Below are 17,629 nucleotides of genomic sequence, written 5' to 3'. Positions count from 1 at the left end.
CACTGCGAGACACATTCTGTGACTTGTGCTGGATTTAAACGCTTTAGTGTCGACAAATGTCAATACTATATCGGGCCAGAGGAAGCTTCCTCCATGTCTCATTTAGAGCCTCGACATAGGGACAGAAAAAACACTGTTTGCTGCTGTTCTTTTGGACATTAGGATTGAAATGTCATTAATTATTACTATTGTGACTTTTCATTTAAGTTGACCTCAACTTCCAGCAGTCTCTCCTGTGTTACACAATATAATTCTATTAACATATGAACAATATTTCACTATTTTTCAAGGCTGCATGCATGAGACTGCATTGTGAAAGAGGTATTGTTATTTTATACTCAGATAAAACCAGCTTTTTATATTCAGTTGATCTTTTGTATTGAAATCCAGTTATGAGATGCATATCTAAAAGATGTCAGTGTGGGAATAAAAGAATGCGTAGGACAGAGCAAATTAAGACCAAATGCCAGAACTACATATTTCCAATGGGAAAAGCTAGCAGAAGGTTTGATTTGCCGCGTTGATGCATCATGCTTCTCCTGCATCAATGTAGCCATAGCCTGTTTCTAAAAATGAAGGACAAATTCAAATGGAGTGAGGATGTCATTTGCTTTTTCCCACTCTCTCAACATGGCAGTATGAAGGAGGAAATAATATTGCCTGTGGTCGAGCAGCAGAGGCTCTTTTGAGACAGAAGAATTGCGATTTAATTCCAGCTCAGTACGCTCTCACAAGCAGCTGCAAGCTATTGATGATTGTTCCCACAACTAGTGTTATTGCACTTTCAATTTGCAGAGCAGGATACCACTTTTAAACTCCATATTGCAAAACGTCAATGCAACGGCGACCGCGACCCCCCTCACCCCCGCTCTCACACAGCTTTTATCTGGGCAGAGCTTTCATCTGAGGATGAACCGGTCACTCTGCATGCACAGCCCCAGTATCGCTGCACACAGCGTCACATCGCCTGTTTTCGGAGGCACAGCAAGAGGTTTTTTTTCCTTATTTTCGAAATGGCAGACATTCAAAATAGTCAGAAAGACAAATGAATGCAGGAAGCTGTGTTTCTTTAGCCTGGAACCACAGTAAATGGTTATATCAGCGCCACAGCTGATGTAATCAGGGAGAGATATGCACAGCACACACAGCCCGAGCACAGCAGAGAGGGGGGGGCAGTTCCTGTCTACTCTTTCTACTCATATGTGTGATTCACTTTCACAATGTGAGCCTGAACATCACAACTTCCTTTACTTATTTACTCGTGGTAGGCCAATTCATCAGGCCAATTATAGCCATTTAGAGCTAATTGGCATCAGCCTTTAACTGCTCTCAAGAGGTTAATGATTTATTCATTCTAGTATTTCATCGAGCCAATACCAGGAAAGGCCACTACACACACATTATTGTTTTTTTTAATTTATGTAATTTCGTGTCTCAGAAATAAAGTACTGCTACTATTTTCTGTTGTTTCTTGTATCAAATCAGTAATCAGTGCGCAGAATGGATATGTTCCCAGTGTTGTATTATTATAGAATATTAATCATGCTAATGAATATGAATCATGCTAATGAATATTAATCATGTTAATGAGTGGGTAGAAGGGGGTATCATGCACCCCCTGAAATATACTTTTAATCAGCTTTTCTATTGTAAAAATTGTGTAGAAAACGATTAGCTATGTTAAAAAGTTGAAAAATTGTCCCACGTATATATTTTTTTCCCAAATTAGTGTTTATTTATCCTAAAAATCGAGTTTCACTCTTTTTACACCTTTCACTATATCTCAGCCATTATTGCAGATAACTGAACAAATAATGTATCCAGATCCATGTTTTGAGGGTCAAGGAACACAATACAACTATTCTTAAAGTGATCACATGTGTCTGTGGCATGCTATTATGCTAATTAGTGCCGCCATTTCAAGAAAATAGCATTTTAGTCTTGTACCAAGAACGATGTATTTTGCACCGACACAGAAATATACTTATAATCAGTGTTTGCGAAGTGGGAAAAGTATGTAGAAAATGATGAGCTATGTTAAAATGTTGTCTGGATGTCCCACATGTATTTGTTATGCAAATTAGTGTCACCATTACCAAAAACTGAATTTTCACACTTTTCACTCTATCTCAGCCAATATTGCAGATACATGAACAAATAATGTGTCTAGACCCATGTTTTGAGGGTCAAAGATCACAATAATACTATTCCCAAAGTGATCACATGTATCTGTGGCATACAGCTCCGGCAGTAACATTTTTTCCCGCCAAAAACAAACAAGTAGCTAACTTGACTACACACACACATTCAACCTTCAAACAAACAAGGTAAGTAGCTAACTCAACTAGAATCATGTTGCATGTGTGGGCTGTCTTTCATTTTGACACACAGAACAATGGGGGCTATCCACCCTTATCCACAATGTAAAGTAATTCACACAGCCTCTTCCCTCTTCTCTCTGTGAGGAGCAGCAGGTTCAGCTTTCAGAACAAAGTAACAAAAAACTAAAATGGCATTCATTTTTTTAAATATATCGTATAGTGATAGATTTAATTATTGTATCATTGCTTTGATACAAAATATTATTCATATACCCCTTTTAGTTGTGAAGATATAATCATTCATTCTGGGCATGTCATTTTCGAGCCTGAGGCCTGAAAAATAGGCCCAGGGCTTAACAGGTTAAACTGTGGAACATGATGGCTGCTTTTGGCTACTTTTCCCACAATAGTTCCGATATAGTTCTGAAAAGTTGCGTTCACACCAAAAAAAAACCGAACTAAAATTAGTTAGTTGTGACAAAGTTTAGATCAAAGATGGTCATCGTAAAACTGAGAGACCTGAATACTTCCCATCTTATAAGAACAAAGAAAATGCATGGGAGCAAATAGAATCACGGGCTGAGAAAATGGGTCTAGTTTGACTTCAAAGACAAGTGAAGGGCAAAGACCTCTTTGCTTGTGAGGCTAAACACCATCAGTCATGCTTTAAATCTTTCCGCACAGCATTAGCCAATTATGAGCGCAGCAGTATTCTTAAAGCAAGAGCTAAGGATACCAACCAAGCTTTCATGTCAGCCTCCTATGAATAGGAATTTGTTTCAGTACTGGAACACATTGGAACTCATGTAGTCCAGCAAATTGAGGTCCTACAGCTATCTTCCTTGCGCTTGCTGTATGTGGAAGAGCTGAAATTGAATGGGTACGAGAACACAAATTATCGCTTAGAGAAACTCCTGAAACGGCTACAGAAAGATCCAATCTAGGAGCATATCCAGTTTACGAGAGTTGACCACGACAATGCTGATGCCATTTCTTTCTGGCTAGTGTACAGCTTAAATTGAATGGGTAGACAGCTTTTAGATGCGCAGCTCCTCTGTCTTGGAATAGTCTGCAAATTAAATGGAAACTGAACAATCTCGTGCCACTAAATGTTTTTAAAGCTCGGTTGGATGCTACTCAATCGGAAGCTATTGGTACCTGTTTATGTGGATAATTATGTAAATGATGCTGGATGATGTCCTTTTGTTCTATTTATGTTTTTATGTTTCATGTGGAACTACTTGAGCAGGTCTCCCTTGAAAAAGAGATCAATGATCTCAATGGGATTTATCTGTATAAATAAAGGTTTGAAATGAAACAGCTTGAAATTCACGGTATCGAATGCCGTTGCACGAGCTTACACTCTCAGAACCACAGACAAGTACAAAAACGTTGCTCTCCTACTCCGCCAGAATATTCTGCAGGCTTTTAGAGAGTCCAAAGACCTACAGTGGCTGCCAACAGCTGACGACATGGAGCTCACTCCTGAAAACCTCCTACCCACAGACCTCGTCTGGTTTCTCAGCATGGTTATGGCTGGCAAGGAAGACATGGAGACGAATGAAAAGATGAAGCGCCTGGTATTCTCCATTGGGCAAGAACTGTGCCGTGCAGTGTCAGAGGGAGAATGGAAGTTACCAAAACACATTATACTCTGAGTGACTGTCAGGCACTTGTTCAGAAGCAAGCAGCTCACCACAATATTACACAGGCTTGGCCACTCTGAGAGCTACGGATTTGGTTTGGAGTTGGAAACTGCCCTGGCAAAGGTCCTGGACAAAGTCTCATCCTATCGGACACCCGCAATTGTGATAGGAGAGGGAAACATGGTATTCCACTGTGAGTGGGACAATTTGAATAAAACCACGCCCAGTGTGCACGGCAGCAACATTGTCAACAGTGCCGGGGGAATCATGGTCCAGGTGGTCAAGCCTGGGTTTGAGAGCAACAAGGTCCGAATGCTACCCGTCATCGACACAAAGTTTAATGATGGCTCATCATTCACACCGCCAGCAGAGAATGACACAGTCTATGCAACTTAGGGCTGTACCCGAATATTCGACTATTCGAATATTCGTTCGTTGGTCAACTATTCGGGTTTTAATTTCATTATTCGGATATTCGTTTTTTAAAATTTTTTCCTAAATGTATGCTATCAATAAAGGCGAATTTCCATATTCTTATACTATATTTATACTTTTGAATTGCACTGTTAAAATGCGGAAATATATACAATCTCAGCCTGTGCTCCTGACATCGCGTTCACTCACAGTCACGAACGCAAACGGCACGCTTCACCTCGCTTCACCTCGTTTCACACACCTGAACACAAAATGCCGAAGACTTCAGCTGTGTGGGACCATTTTAAATTGGACGATGGTAAGAAGAAGGCAGTGTGCCAAATATGCGACAAGAAACTGGCCTACCACGGTGGCACAACAACTCTGAAAAGTCACCGGATGCTGTAAGTACTAGCCTAGCTTAGCTTAGCTTAGCTGTTGTCAAGTTGCCATGATGAAGCTGCTTTATCTGCCGTTTAAACAGTAACGTTACACATGATAAAATCGTGCACTTACTTTGCTTGGAAAATAGTTGCAAGCAAGCAAGCGAATTGTTTTTTTATATTAGTTTTTCAATTTGATCCGAATAGTGAAAATAATAGGAGCAATGTGGGAACATCTGGGACTAAGGCAATTATTGGCATACTGTTCGTTCATTTATTTTTCTTTCTTCATTTATTTAAATACTGTTTACTGTATCGGTAACAAGTATTACACTGTTAGGCCTACTGTTACGGCTATGTTATTAAAAGCATTGTTGTTATAACATAAATATGTGTTTTGTATCTTCAGGTTGTAAAACGTAATTTGGAACCAGATTTGGTCCCCAGGCGCTGCACTGCGGCTCGGTTAAATGCAGAGGACACATTTAGTTTTAATGTATGTATGTATGTATGTATGTATGTATGTATGTACTGAGACAATAAATAAATATAAATCGTAATAGTATGCTCTTTCTGCACTTCTGCTTAACAGCATGTTGTCAGGTGTCTCGGAGCGTGTTATGACATTTTTTTGTAAAAAAAAAATGTTATTTAAAAAAAAATAATAATAATCTTTCCGCACCGAATATTCGCTGCTGATTACTACCGAATATCCGGAGCCCGAAAAATGGTATTCGGGACAGCCCTAATGCAACTGAGATGCAAGTGTACTACATCTGGCTCTTTATCAGGTACATCGGAAGCAATGGACAGCAGCCTGTGCCTGGACTAGGGGACTTCACCTCTGCAACTGGTACTCCTCCACTCAGAAAATCAACAGTGGACTACTTCACGCCCATCCATCAACCGATCACTGACAATACAGTTGTTCGTGAGCTACTGAAGCGTTCTGAGCTAGCCACTGATCAGGTGGATCATAGGTGGGTCCTGAATACATTTGATCTTGGTGTCTGTATGAAAGCCCTACCCATCATCTGGTATTGGCCAGATACATTTGTCCGTCATGTGGTTATGATTGGACCCTTTCTTTACATTCTGGCGGACACCACCCCAAAGGATCTGCCATACCCTAAGGACGCCCTGTTCATTCAGGATGGCATGGCTCTGCTCCATGTCCTCACCAACCTTCCCCCAATCTGTGGGGAGATATGCCTACAAGTGCTTGATCAGATGGTGGCCAAAAAACACTTTTTGTTCTCGACTGACAGTTACCATCCAGGATCTATCAAAGCACAGGAGAGCTTGAGACGTGGCAGTTCAGAGAAGATCATTTTGGCTGGACCAGCAACCAGGAAGCCATATGACTTCAAGATGTTTCTCACAAATGATGACAACAAAAAGCAACTCTGCCAGCTCCTGCTATGAGTATGGAGTGATCAACAGGCAGCTTCAAGGCTGGAAAGAACAGTAATGGCAGTGCTGGTCGTGGAAGGGAGAGCCCATCAACTTCTCTCCTCAAATGGCAAGGTAAATTGAAAGCCCATATTAAAAGTGATTGATGGTTTAATTATACTCTAAGTGATTATCTGTGATTTGTGTCTAGTCTAGTGTCTGATCTCATTATTGATCAAAGTGCAATGTCCCATTGTGTATCAGGTTGAGGTAAGTGAGCTCCCCACAATCTACAGCAACCAGGAAGAGACTGATACAAGGGTGGTACTCTACCTTCATCATGCTGCTGCCCTTGGGTACAAGAATGCTGTAGTCTGAACACCTGACACAGATATCTTTGTGATTCTTCTTTACCACGCTCATGCCATCAGGCTGACTATATACCTGGATACGGGGTCAGGGAAACATAGACAACTTCTCAACCTCTCTGAGCTCGCAAAATCCCTGGGAGAAGACTACTGTGCCACACTTCTTGGATTCCATGTGTTCAGCGGAGAAGACTGCAACAGTGCCTTTAAAGGGAAGGGGAAGGTGGGGCCCTTGAAAAAGCAGGAGAAGAACCCAAAGTTTCACAGGGCGTTCAGTCAACTCGGTGACAACTGGAATGTCAAGCCTGAGGTGCTGAAGCTGTTGGAGCAATTCACCTGTCTGTTATATGGAGAGAGTCGTGAGTCTTCAGTGGACGTAGTCCATGCCAAGTTGCTGCGCAAAATGGTGGGGCAGGACGATAAACTCACTGCCAAGTCTAAGGTTGACCTGGCTCGCCTTCCTCCATGCTATGATGCTCTGAAGCCGCACGTCCAACGTGTGAACCATCGCGTCGCCCTGTACAAGCGAGCTGATGAATCCATTTTAGAAAAACCAAACCCCTATGAAGAGGAGCAGGGATGGATGAGGACTGATGGAGTGTTGAGACCGGTGTGGTCCTGTGGTCCTGTCCTACCAACCTCCCTGGTTGATCTCCTGGACACGACAGAGCGTGAACAGGAAGACGAGGAGGAAGAGGAAGTGGAATTTGACTCTGATGATAGCATTGAAAACGATGATTGAGTATTAATCAGATAGTGGAGAGCCAAACCTTGACTGCTTATCTGGAATGGGAAAGAGTAGTCACATCAATACTTATATTATGATGTTTGACCCTTGCTGTAGGCTAGTACAAAACAAATAAATATTGGTTAAATACACAACATCTGTCTAGACACCTTATGTGTTCACTTACTGTACTGCAATATTGGCATCTCTTAATTTGCATAGCATGCCACAGATACATGTGATCACTTTGGGAATGGTATTATTGTGATCTTTGACCCTCAAAACATGGGTCTGGACACATTATTTGTTCATTTATCTGCAATATTGGCTGAGATAGAGTGAAAAGTGTGAAAATTCAGTTTTTGGTAATGGTGACACTAATTTGCATAAAAAATACATGTGGGACATCCAGACAACATTTTAACATAGCTCATCATTTTCTACATACTTTTTCCACTTCGCAAACACTGATTATAAGTATATTTCTGTGTCGGTGCAAAATACACCCTTCTTGGTACAAGACTAAAATGCTATTTTCTTGTAATGGCTGCACTAATTGGCATAATAGCATGCCACAGACACATGTGATCACTTTAAGAATAGTTGTATTGTGTTCCTTGACCCTAAAGATATGGATCTGGATACCTTATTTGTTCAGTTATCTGCAATAATGGCTGAGATATAGTGAAAGGTGTAAAAAGAGTGAAACTCGATTTTTAGGGTAAATAAACACTAATTTGGGTAAAAATATATACGTGGGACAATTTTTCAACTTTTTAACATAGCTAATCGTTTTCTACACAATTTTTTCAATCTAGAAAAGCTGATCAAAAGTATATTTCAGGGGGTGCATGATACCCCCTTCTACCCACCCAACTAATTAACATATACATTTGAATGTTGTAAATTGTCAATGTTGAGAAAACACTGGGTAGTAGTAAAGCGCTGCATGATATTACAAAAGCATATCATGAGTAAAAAGGACAATATTTGCTTCTAAAAACGTAACGATTAGAAGTCGCATCCTACAATTATGTGTAAATAGTACTCAAGTAGAATACTTGAGTAAATGTACTTAGTGACTTTTCACCACTGATAGATTCTATATTGTACGGTTTCATTAATTTATACCAGCTTTTTAGTGTATTACATTTCTATATTACTGTTTATAGTGTTTATACACTTTCTATACTATAGGACTACTATACTGTTCAGAATGTACATACTTTTGCGTTACTTGTATCATATTTAAACTTATATGATACTACATGACACTGCACTACTGCTTCTACTGCACTTTATAGAGATGCTAACTGCACTTCGTTGTCTGAGTACTTGTACAATGTGCATTGACAATAAAGTTAAACCCACAGCGAACTACTTCAATATCTATTCATGAATTCCAATTGAACTGCATCAACACCTCTGCAAAGCTTGGTGTACATTTTTGCATATATTGCTAAATGAAAACATTATGTGTTTTCGAGCCACTTCACAATCTTTCCATGCTCTCTAACTAGAGGTTGGGACTCACTGATCTATGCCCTGCCATCACTCATATTTTGGCGAGCTACTTTTCCATGGAAGCCTGATGTGAGCCGGACGAAATTGGAGTCAAGTCATGTTTAGAGTAGGGGGGTTATTATGTTGACATGCTTTGGTATTTACTGCTCTTCACAGTGACATCGTACTGATAATAAAATAAAGATAATGTTTATGAACATCCATGTTGGTCTGTTGAAATTAAGAGTGACTGTGTTTTTCTCTCAGTTGTGCACGTACAATATGTGACGGTTGACTCAAAAAGACATAACCTGTCTCTTTGAGTGTGACTCATAAGCGTATCAGCACTATTAAACACTTTGCACTGTGTAATGTACCTTGCACTGTGTATGTCATGCTTATGGTCATTATGGTTTATTTGCATGCTTTCAGTGCTTGAATTCATTAATTAACATTATGATACTTGGATATGACATATAAAGTGATATGTTTGCATGTCCATTTCATGCATCAAAGCACCTGAAAATATGTATTTTAGTGGCCTCTAAATTACATGCCGAATTGAAGCTGGTATAGAAAACATGTTTACATTTTTATTTTACTAAACCGCCTATGAATTATATCCAAAATGACCACAATGTCTGTTGAAAATGTACTCCTTTTCTGTTGATTGGTATTGATTCATTTGTATATCATATTTCATTCTGATTTGCAAACAGCATTACAGCTATCAACATCAATTAGAATACAATTGGAACAGTATTCGTGTCCACTAGTGTTTTATTTGCCTTGGAAGGGTTAGGGTTTTGGAGCGCATGTGCTGATATCGCCATTCCCGCTCTGCCAAAGAAATAGCACTCGTAAAACTCAGGCGTCTGCTGCACAGGATGGCAGGAAGTTTACAATAAATGTCTGGATAAATCCACAAAAGACAGTGTTACCAACTTTTCTCAAATGAAATACACTAATGGCTGCTCAAAAAGTCTCACAAGGAAGATGATGCAATACCAGCATTTACATATAAATCAATATGTATTTATCATCGGAATGGAAGGATTCACTGCATGAAACAGAGAGAGCTGGATTAGTGAGCTAAGACTGGGCTACAGAGATGCTTCATTAGCTGGTGGTAGAGAGACACATCCTGTCACAAGCTGCCCCCTTTTCCTGTCTCCCAGCCAGCTGACTAACGCTGCGAGAATGAGCCTCAGTTTTGTCAGCAGTGCTTCATCGTGCTGTTTACCCTGCACATGTAATGTAACTAATTATTTTGTGGACGTGGCCAAAGAAAGAGGCTGTCCAGCTCAGCGCAGGCCTGTGGCAAGGGCATAAACACCCAAGAAAAGACCTCGCTGGTTCCAAAAAGACATTCCTTCCAATTCCTTTCTTTCATTTTCTGTTTCCTCTAGTGCTCTCCCTGGAGAAGAGAGGGACTGTGTTCGTCCCTGCTCCTGCAAGAAGCTCAAGAACGGCTTCTTTTTTTTTTAGACAACAAAAACAGTTGGATGCAAAGAGCAGTTAAAAGATGACAAATAACTTAATAAAATGTGGAGCATTGCCACAGGCATTTTGCAAGAATTCAATCTCTTAAAAGGTTGAAACTGTCTTCTATTGCGTAAAAGACTATGCATATATAAGAGCATTTGTTCTTTTCTTTGAATACTTGCTCATTTGTGTTGCATTGTGTTACTGGGTAAAATTAGTATTCTTGTGTCTCAGCTTTGTTGTATCAGTTAAAACTAATATTTCTTCAAAACATAGGATAAGAAAGATACAGATTTTTCTCTCCAGGCGTCACCAAGTTACATTTTTTAATGGATGAGCAAATTTGAAAAGATAAAAAGAGGCGAGTTGTCTCGGGTTGTCTTTTTATATACAGTAAATGGTCGTCCCAAAGACACATGTCCTGCATTCCTGCCCCAATTCCTCTTGGATTAAGTCAAGAAAGAGCCAGATATTTAAATTAAACATCCGTCAATATCAGAGCGTTATTTGTGTTTTGGTAATACAGCGCCAACGCATTAGTAACCCTACAGGCAGAGAGTGGTACTGCAACACGGGAGAAAAAGAAAACATAGTTAGCGATGTGGCGGCGCTGTTGTGTGGATTATGATGCGCATCTATAGCAGATGCGCTAACCAAATTCTCTACAGAACCGCTGATCCAAATACATTAGAGCTTGGCACTTTACTGCCTTTGCTTGTTAGCAACACACACACCAAACTAAATATGACACCCTGATAAGCTATAGGAAGCTAGCGAACAGGGGCCCAGAGTGACTCATCATAAAGACACACACACTCACAGTCGCCCAGCATTATATTGCAATGAGTTAACACTGGTGCTTTCCATCCAAATCAATCTGAACTTTATTTATTTTTCCTGCTTCTCAGTCCACCTCCAGTCTGTTCTGACAGGTTTCCACTGACTGCCCACCACAGACACTGCAAACCATCCATTTTTCAGCTGTAATGGCAACAACGGGTAGCGGGAAGGCTGTCGGTCCTATAATGACTGTGCTGTCATGAATATAATGGGTACGCCGTTATGTTTTATGGACAGAGAGTTCACATATTTCCTGTATGAGCAAAAAGTGCTGCAGCTGAGGGCAGCTAGCTTGGTCATCAGTGCTATCTGAATCAGTTGTGTAACAAGAAGGAAAAAGGTGAAACAAAGCCAGTAGGGATCATTTCATTTGTGTCTGTCTGTTAAATCTTTGATGCATGTTTTAATGTTAACTTGCTTTAACAGCCAATTGCAAGTAGCCCTAATGATTCGAGACTGGATTACCACTGGCAGCAACAACATGAGTCTCTGATCTGCTACAGTCACAGCGAGGTGGCCATTATCCAAAGACACAATAATGAATGGCTGCCTATATATTATGCCACCTATTACATAGCTGCTTACCAAATACATTATTAAATCTGACAATTTTCTTTAACCCATCTGTTTTTTTCCTTTGATCGAATGAAGCCTAGTTCAATGCATTCATTCATTCTCTTTTCTCCCTCTTATACTACAGCTGCATCTAATCAGCTGTAACCAATTACATTTAGCCATGATCTCCAATATCCAATCGTGTCTCTTCTGTTATATCTATTCTTCTATATTCTCCCATCAGCTGTCATTAAAAGCTGATATTGCATCATATCCAAGGCCCAGGTTGAGCTCAACCACTTCTCGTCAGATCTTCATCATTGTCTTCATTTCATAACGGTAGATCACCATCAGTGTAGACTTAATGGGGGGTTTCCTATTCTACTTACAGCTTCACCTCCCACTTAAAATATATTGTATGATGGGGCCAAATCGCAATCACCTTGTGCACATGTCAATACATATTCGTTGCCTCAGAAATAAGTCTCTCCTGATGGAATTTAAGTAATTAAAAAGACAGCGGTAGTGCAGTCACTGTGAACAACAGCAACACATCACAAATCCAACAAGACCGCCATGTGCTTTCTCCAGATAAATCCATACCCCCATGCTCGAATGGGGTCTCGCAGTATCTACGCATAACTTCAAATTAGCAAATAACACGCAGCCAAGCCACACAAAGACCCTTACATCACGAATACCTTGCACTTAATTGTGCCTGATGGGACTACAAACAAATGGATAAGAAAACCACACTATTTAATGATCGTGCTGGATTATATGGCGTATAATCTTCCATGCTATAGGTCATTTGATATCTCAATAACGATATACAGCACAAAATACATTTTCGGAAATACTGCTAAAACCTATATAATATGTACTCCAGTCAGTGTGAATTCAATATTTTCCAATTTTCTCATAATGTTTCTCATTAGACTAAAAACTTTAGTGTAAAATTACAGGACAATTTCAAGTGAAATTACAGAGAAATATTGAAAAAATATTTCCAAATATGCACTTTATGTTCATTGCATTGAACTGAGTGGCAATTCAGATTTTCTAAGAAATTAGTAAATTGCTTTCTTTTTTGTGTTTTTAACATTATCTCTATAGTATAAAGATATCTGGATATACGATTTCAGCACAATACATATAATACCATTTTGAATTATTGCTCAGGCCTCTTCAATAACTGTATTATTGCCTAATACAACTTGAAGAGGCTGCATTGTGCCTGAGATAGACCACCAATTGCAAATCACAATTTCTGCACATGTATTGATAGATGATGAAGCCCTGCAAATGAAGTCAGCAACCCTCTGCAGCAGCAGCATCAGTTACAATGCAACTACAGTGATTTTTACTTTCGTTTTAAAAGGTACGGTCAGGTCCTAAAAGTGAGCAATGCAATCAGCGAGGCCATTCAACGTGAATGCCATCATTGCTGCCAGACCCGCGGCTCTGTGCCAGCGAGTCAGAGGGCAGTCCATCCAAGAATATCTCTTCCAACTTTCACAAGATGAATTCCTCTGGAGATGCCATCTGTTTGTCTATCGCCCGCGTACCATGTGCACAGGTTAGATCAAGTTATTGCAGCAGGCATGTCTCAAGTCTCTGCAGTTCCTTATTCTTATGATTCATAATCAGTCTTATGTTTTGCTTCTGTGAAGTGCCCCTCTGAGGTTTCTCAAGACACATCTACCTTCATCCTGATCCCCAGCAAAAAGGATTATTAAATGAGTTGCATTGGAAATGTTGGACGTCATAATCAGACACTTATGTGTGAAATTTGGGAATGAAAGAGCTATTGATTATATTGATGGAACATTGCTTTGTTTGCACACATAACAAGATGCTGCAAAACTGTTAAAATAGGACACGTTTTTCATTTAAATTCAGATTAAGCATTCTATGTGGACACACATGAGCACTTCCCATGGCTGATGCTCTGAAGCACAACATTTATATGTTACATGTTTAGATTTACTGCACGTTGTCTTGATTTCAGCCTGCGGCATTATTACATTCAACTGTTTTACCAAGTTAATAGCAATTTAATGGGCATTCATGGTAGGAGGCACTGCTGCAGGAGTAATATATGCAGTCATTCTGTCCACAAGTCAGATAACTCAATGGGAACCCGGCAGTGGGGGTGGGGTGTGTGTGCACGTTCCGGTTATACAGAAGAACTCACCAACTTTACAGTCCTCACCTAAACCAGAATATTGGTCTATAGAGTATTTCAGTACATACAGAATGTTCAATGAAATCACTGCTTAGATTGTCTCTTCAATAATTGTAATTAATCCAGACATTAAATACAAAGTACAAATATAAAATGTCACAATAGGAAACTTACATTTTGCTGCTTCAATATGCTGCTTTCTATCTTTCATACCCCTCACTGGCCTATTGTAGATGAATGTAGCCTAATTATTGTCTCTTCTCCTTTTTTTGGATTTATGTCCAAACTGGGCCCTGGATCCAGAAACCACTGCCTATATGTGCAGCTGTATGCCAGTTATTCAATAAAACACGATTCCTCAATCAAGAGGCGATTGCATTGTTTCAATCACAGACCTGATTATCTCTTGCACCGAGCCTCAACCAATACGAGTCAAATACTTGTTGGTGCCATCGTAATCAATCGGGTGATCATCATTATTATTATATATTTTGGACAGATCCGATGATGAACGGCATATTGGCAGTCGGTGCACATCAATCAAAGCTCACCTACCGGATGAAGCTTCGTTCGGATGCCACGCTTTCTCTCGGCTGTGTTTGATGCAAAGTCCCTCAGATTCTGGCCGCCCTTTTCCCCCCGCACGGGTCCTCCGGTGTCCTCCGAAGCAGGTGTGACCACAATCTCGCCTTGTTGTATTCCCATATGTTGTCGCCAGCGCAATTATGAATGCTCCAGTTGATCAGTGACTGGATAGCCTGTGTGATCATGTGCTCCTTTCTCTCTCCCTCTCTCTGTAACTGCTCCCTCCGCCCGATTATCTCCCCGCTGCGGCACTGCTACATGGTAATACGGAGAAATAAATAAAAAACGTGCCCGAGTCGCTGGCGAACTTGCGCGCCTTATTATGACAATTAGTCACCGGACCGGTCCGTGCCCGCTCATCCATGCACCTCTGATACAAAAAAATCTGCTGGCTCTCAACTATATCCGCTATTTGCACTGAATAAATTAGCCCCGAGATGCTGCTTTATTTTCTGGGGGGAAAGAGGGAGAAAAAGCTCAATGTAATGTGCCGGCTGAGGCTGGAGAAGAAGAGACTGAGGCGTAAAGGATGGAGAGGATTAAAGCAGAGGGAGGAGGAGGCTGCACATTTGTGAAAGCCTTTCCTCTAATGTATATGTCCTTTGAATAACAGTGAGACACGGTGCATATCTTCCCAAGTCTCTCTGTCTCTCTTTCAGCTGCTTCCTGTGTTCCAACTGAAGTGTGAACTTGTGCATAAAAAGCCGCACAGATCATTGATAATGCTGCAAATGTAAAGTCATCCATATGTATCCATCTATCCATCTACCTATATATCCATCTATCTATGTATCCATCTATCTATCTATCTCTACCTGCAGTGTCTAGAAATCAATCCTTGTGAATAAATAATATCACTGGGAGTCTCACTTGCATTTTGGGAATGGTTTTGGCTCTTGCTCGTCTCCGTCTCACTCCCTCTCTGTCAGACTGATGGATGTTTTTAGTGATGGTTTTTAATCAGACCTCCACTCTGATCTGCGCAGCATGTTGGGCAGGTTATGATTCCGCCTAATCAAGGCACTGTTAGCCCGAGCTTTGACAGCGAGTGTTTGCAAAGTGGTCCACAAATTGGTCAGACATCTGCTGCTCGGGTCCCCAGAGTGGATGTGGACCCCGGCTCGCTGTGGGATGGGGACCTGGGCCGTGTTGTGAAACTCATCGCCGAGATTAAACCAGCTGCTTACATTTCAGTTGTGCATCAAAAACAATAATAGTTTGCTTAAGAGCTCTCCACGAATATTCTGGTGTGTGTGCAGGTCTGCCACGACTTCAACCGTTTGTATACATAAAAGACAGAAATGTAAGCAAAGATCAGTGTCTCCTATAATTACAATGCAGAGCGTCAGCATATAACATCAATGATTCAGTAGGACCTTGAAACATGAAAAATGCAACTATACTCAAATGATTCTCCTGTGCTTGCGTTGCATTTAATGTTATCTTGTAAGCTTCGGATTGATGCATGTGTTTTCTCAGCGAAACAATTACTGTAACATCTGAGAGTGCTATAGCCTGGGAAATGATGATAACCATAGCCCTTTGAACAAAGAGCACAAGGGACTTTGGAGTGCCTGGCTCTCCTCACTGAGAGATGAAGTTCCACAGAAAGTCAAGGAGGCATAAAATAACCTGTTTGAGAAAATGGTTTGCCAGATCGTTGAAATGACTTGAAGTCTAGGATGCAGTTTAATAACCCCTTTTAATTATACCTTTTTATTAAAAAATGTAGTTATGAAATGGGGTTGTTTAAGGTACTTATCCCTGTCTGTGTACTCTCTGTGGTCTCCACCTCCACGTCCCTCATTTTGGACGAACAGAGTTGAGGCACAGGAGCAAAGCAATGTAATGAAGCGGACACAGCGGCGGCAAAATGTATTTTAGCAGCCCAAAGGAATCGTGTTTAGTTTAACACTTCAATGCTTTACCTTGCTGTCAGTCAGCACCTAAGTGAACACATCCAGACGTAGACGAGTACAAGGTAGAATAACTGTGTTTGTCAAACGCTGGCTCGATCCGTTAGTTGGTTGGCGTTTTGTGTGACCTTGGCGAATTCTAACTAACGCTTTAAAAACACCAAAGACACACATTAACTCAACAAACGTAATTATTCAGGCATACCAGCAACCCCTTTGGTTTGCGAAGTAAAATACATGTTTTTGGCAAAGAGGTCTGGTGTCTTTCGAAGTTAATAAAGTAATCAAGGCTTCAATAGTCGGAATTGCTGCTGCCGCCCGTACTCAGCCATACACTGCTTAGTTTCCGTGATCGCCACCTCTTCTAGGTAAAACACCAAATATGGATCTCATACAACTTCAAAACATCTGAACTATCCCTTTCGGCTGCCAAAATCTTCATTAAAATGTAACAACTTTTTATGTTTTGGTTGGTGGGTGAGAAGGCTTGTTTGTGTGTGTTTATAAAAAGTACATGCCCCTGGCAGACTGTTAGTTTAGTTAGATGTTCACGCTCCAGTGCTACTAGATATATACTACATCGGCTGTGAGAAAAGCTACCTGACATTTTGTGCAGGCAAGTCATCGATAGTCCAATCACTGTCATGCTGGCAGGTCCAGACAATTCAGGGGCTCTGCAGGCTGACTGTTGATTTTAACCGCTGCTGTGCAATCGTAAGGTGAGCTGAGCATTATGGACTCTGCTTCATTTATTTGGCTGCCTAGTCTGCATGCATAAGACCTGAGAGGACTAATACGCCAGTTGTTTCTTACTGGCTAATGTCCACAATCTGGTTTGAGTTCACAGCTCGTCAGCATTTAATGTGGACGTACATAAGCTTGCACGTTCTCAAATGTGCTAATTAAATGTACCTGGTTCTCAGAATAAAGGCTATGATGATGATGATGATGATGATGATGATGATGATGATGATGATGATGATGATGATGATGATGATGATGATGATGATGATGATGATGATGATGATGATGATGATGATGATGATGATGATGATGATGATGATGATGATGATGATGATGGCTGATGACGTTGCTGTCCTTGAAGGTTGTGTGTATCTGGCTTTTGTTTGTTTGTTGCTAAATGTGATTTGCCATAACCATGGCCATATTTTAATTAGACTGCAGATTAAATGAGAGCTTCAGTGATGGGATGGAATTTAACACATTGTTCTTTAGAAGGAAATGCACAAAGTCCAAGGGCAATATGTAAAACATCCATAAACTTGAACAATAGTGTCCAGCTGCA

General features: G+C 40.5%; 1 protein-coding gene across 2 annotated transcripts in view; it reads right to left on the bottom strand.

Annotated features, from left to right (window-relative positions):
- flrt1a (fibronectin leucine rich transmembrane protein 1a) overlaps positions 1-14,695 on the bottom strand; it is a 61,542-nt gene extending 46,847 nt beyond the window's left edge. Inside the window, exon 1 of one of the 2 annotated variants that reach the window (XM_034098444.2) lies at positions 14,374-14,695. The gene's annotated coding sequence lies outside the window, so the exon portion shown is untranslated. The remainder of the gene's footprint in view (positions 1-14,373) is intronic. The other variant, XM_034098443.2, reaches the window with a different exon arrangement.
- Positions 14,696-17,629: the final 2,934 nt, after the last annotated feature.

The sequence above is a fragment of the Pseudochaenichthys georgianus genome, chromosome 14, assembly GCF_902827115.2.
Source record: "Pseudochaenichthys georgianus chromosome 14, fPseGeo1.2, whole genome shotgun sequence".
Taxonomy (NCBI): Eukaryota; Metazoa; Chordata; class Actinopteri; order Perciformes; family Channichthyidae; genus Pseudochaenichthys; species Pseudochaenichthys georgianus.
This window is presented reverse-complemented; position numbering and strand designations above follow the sequence as displayed.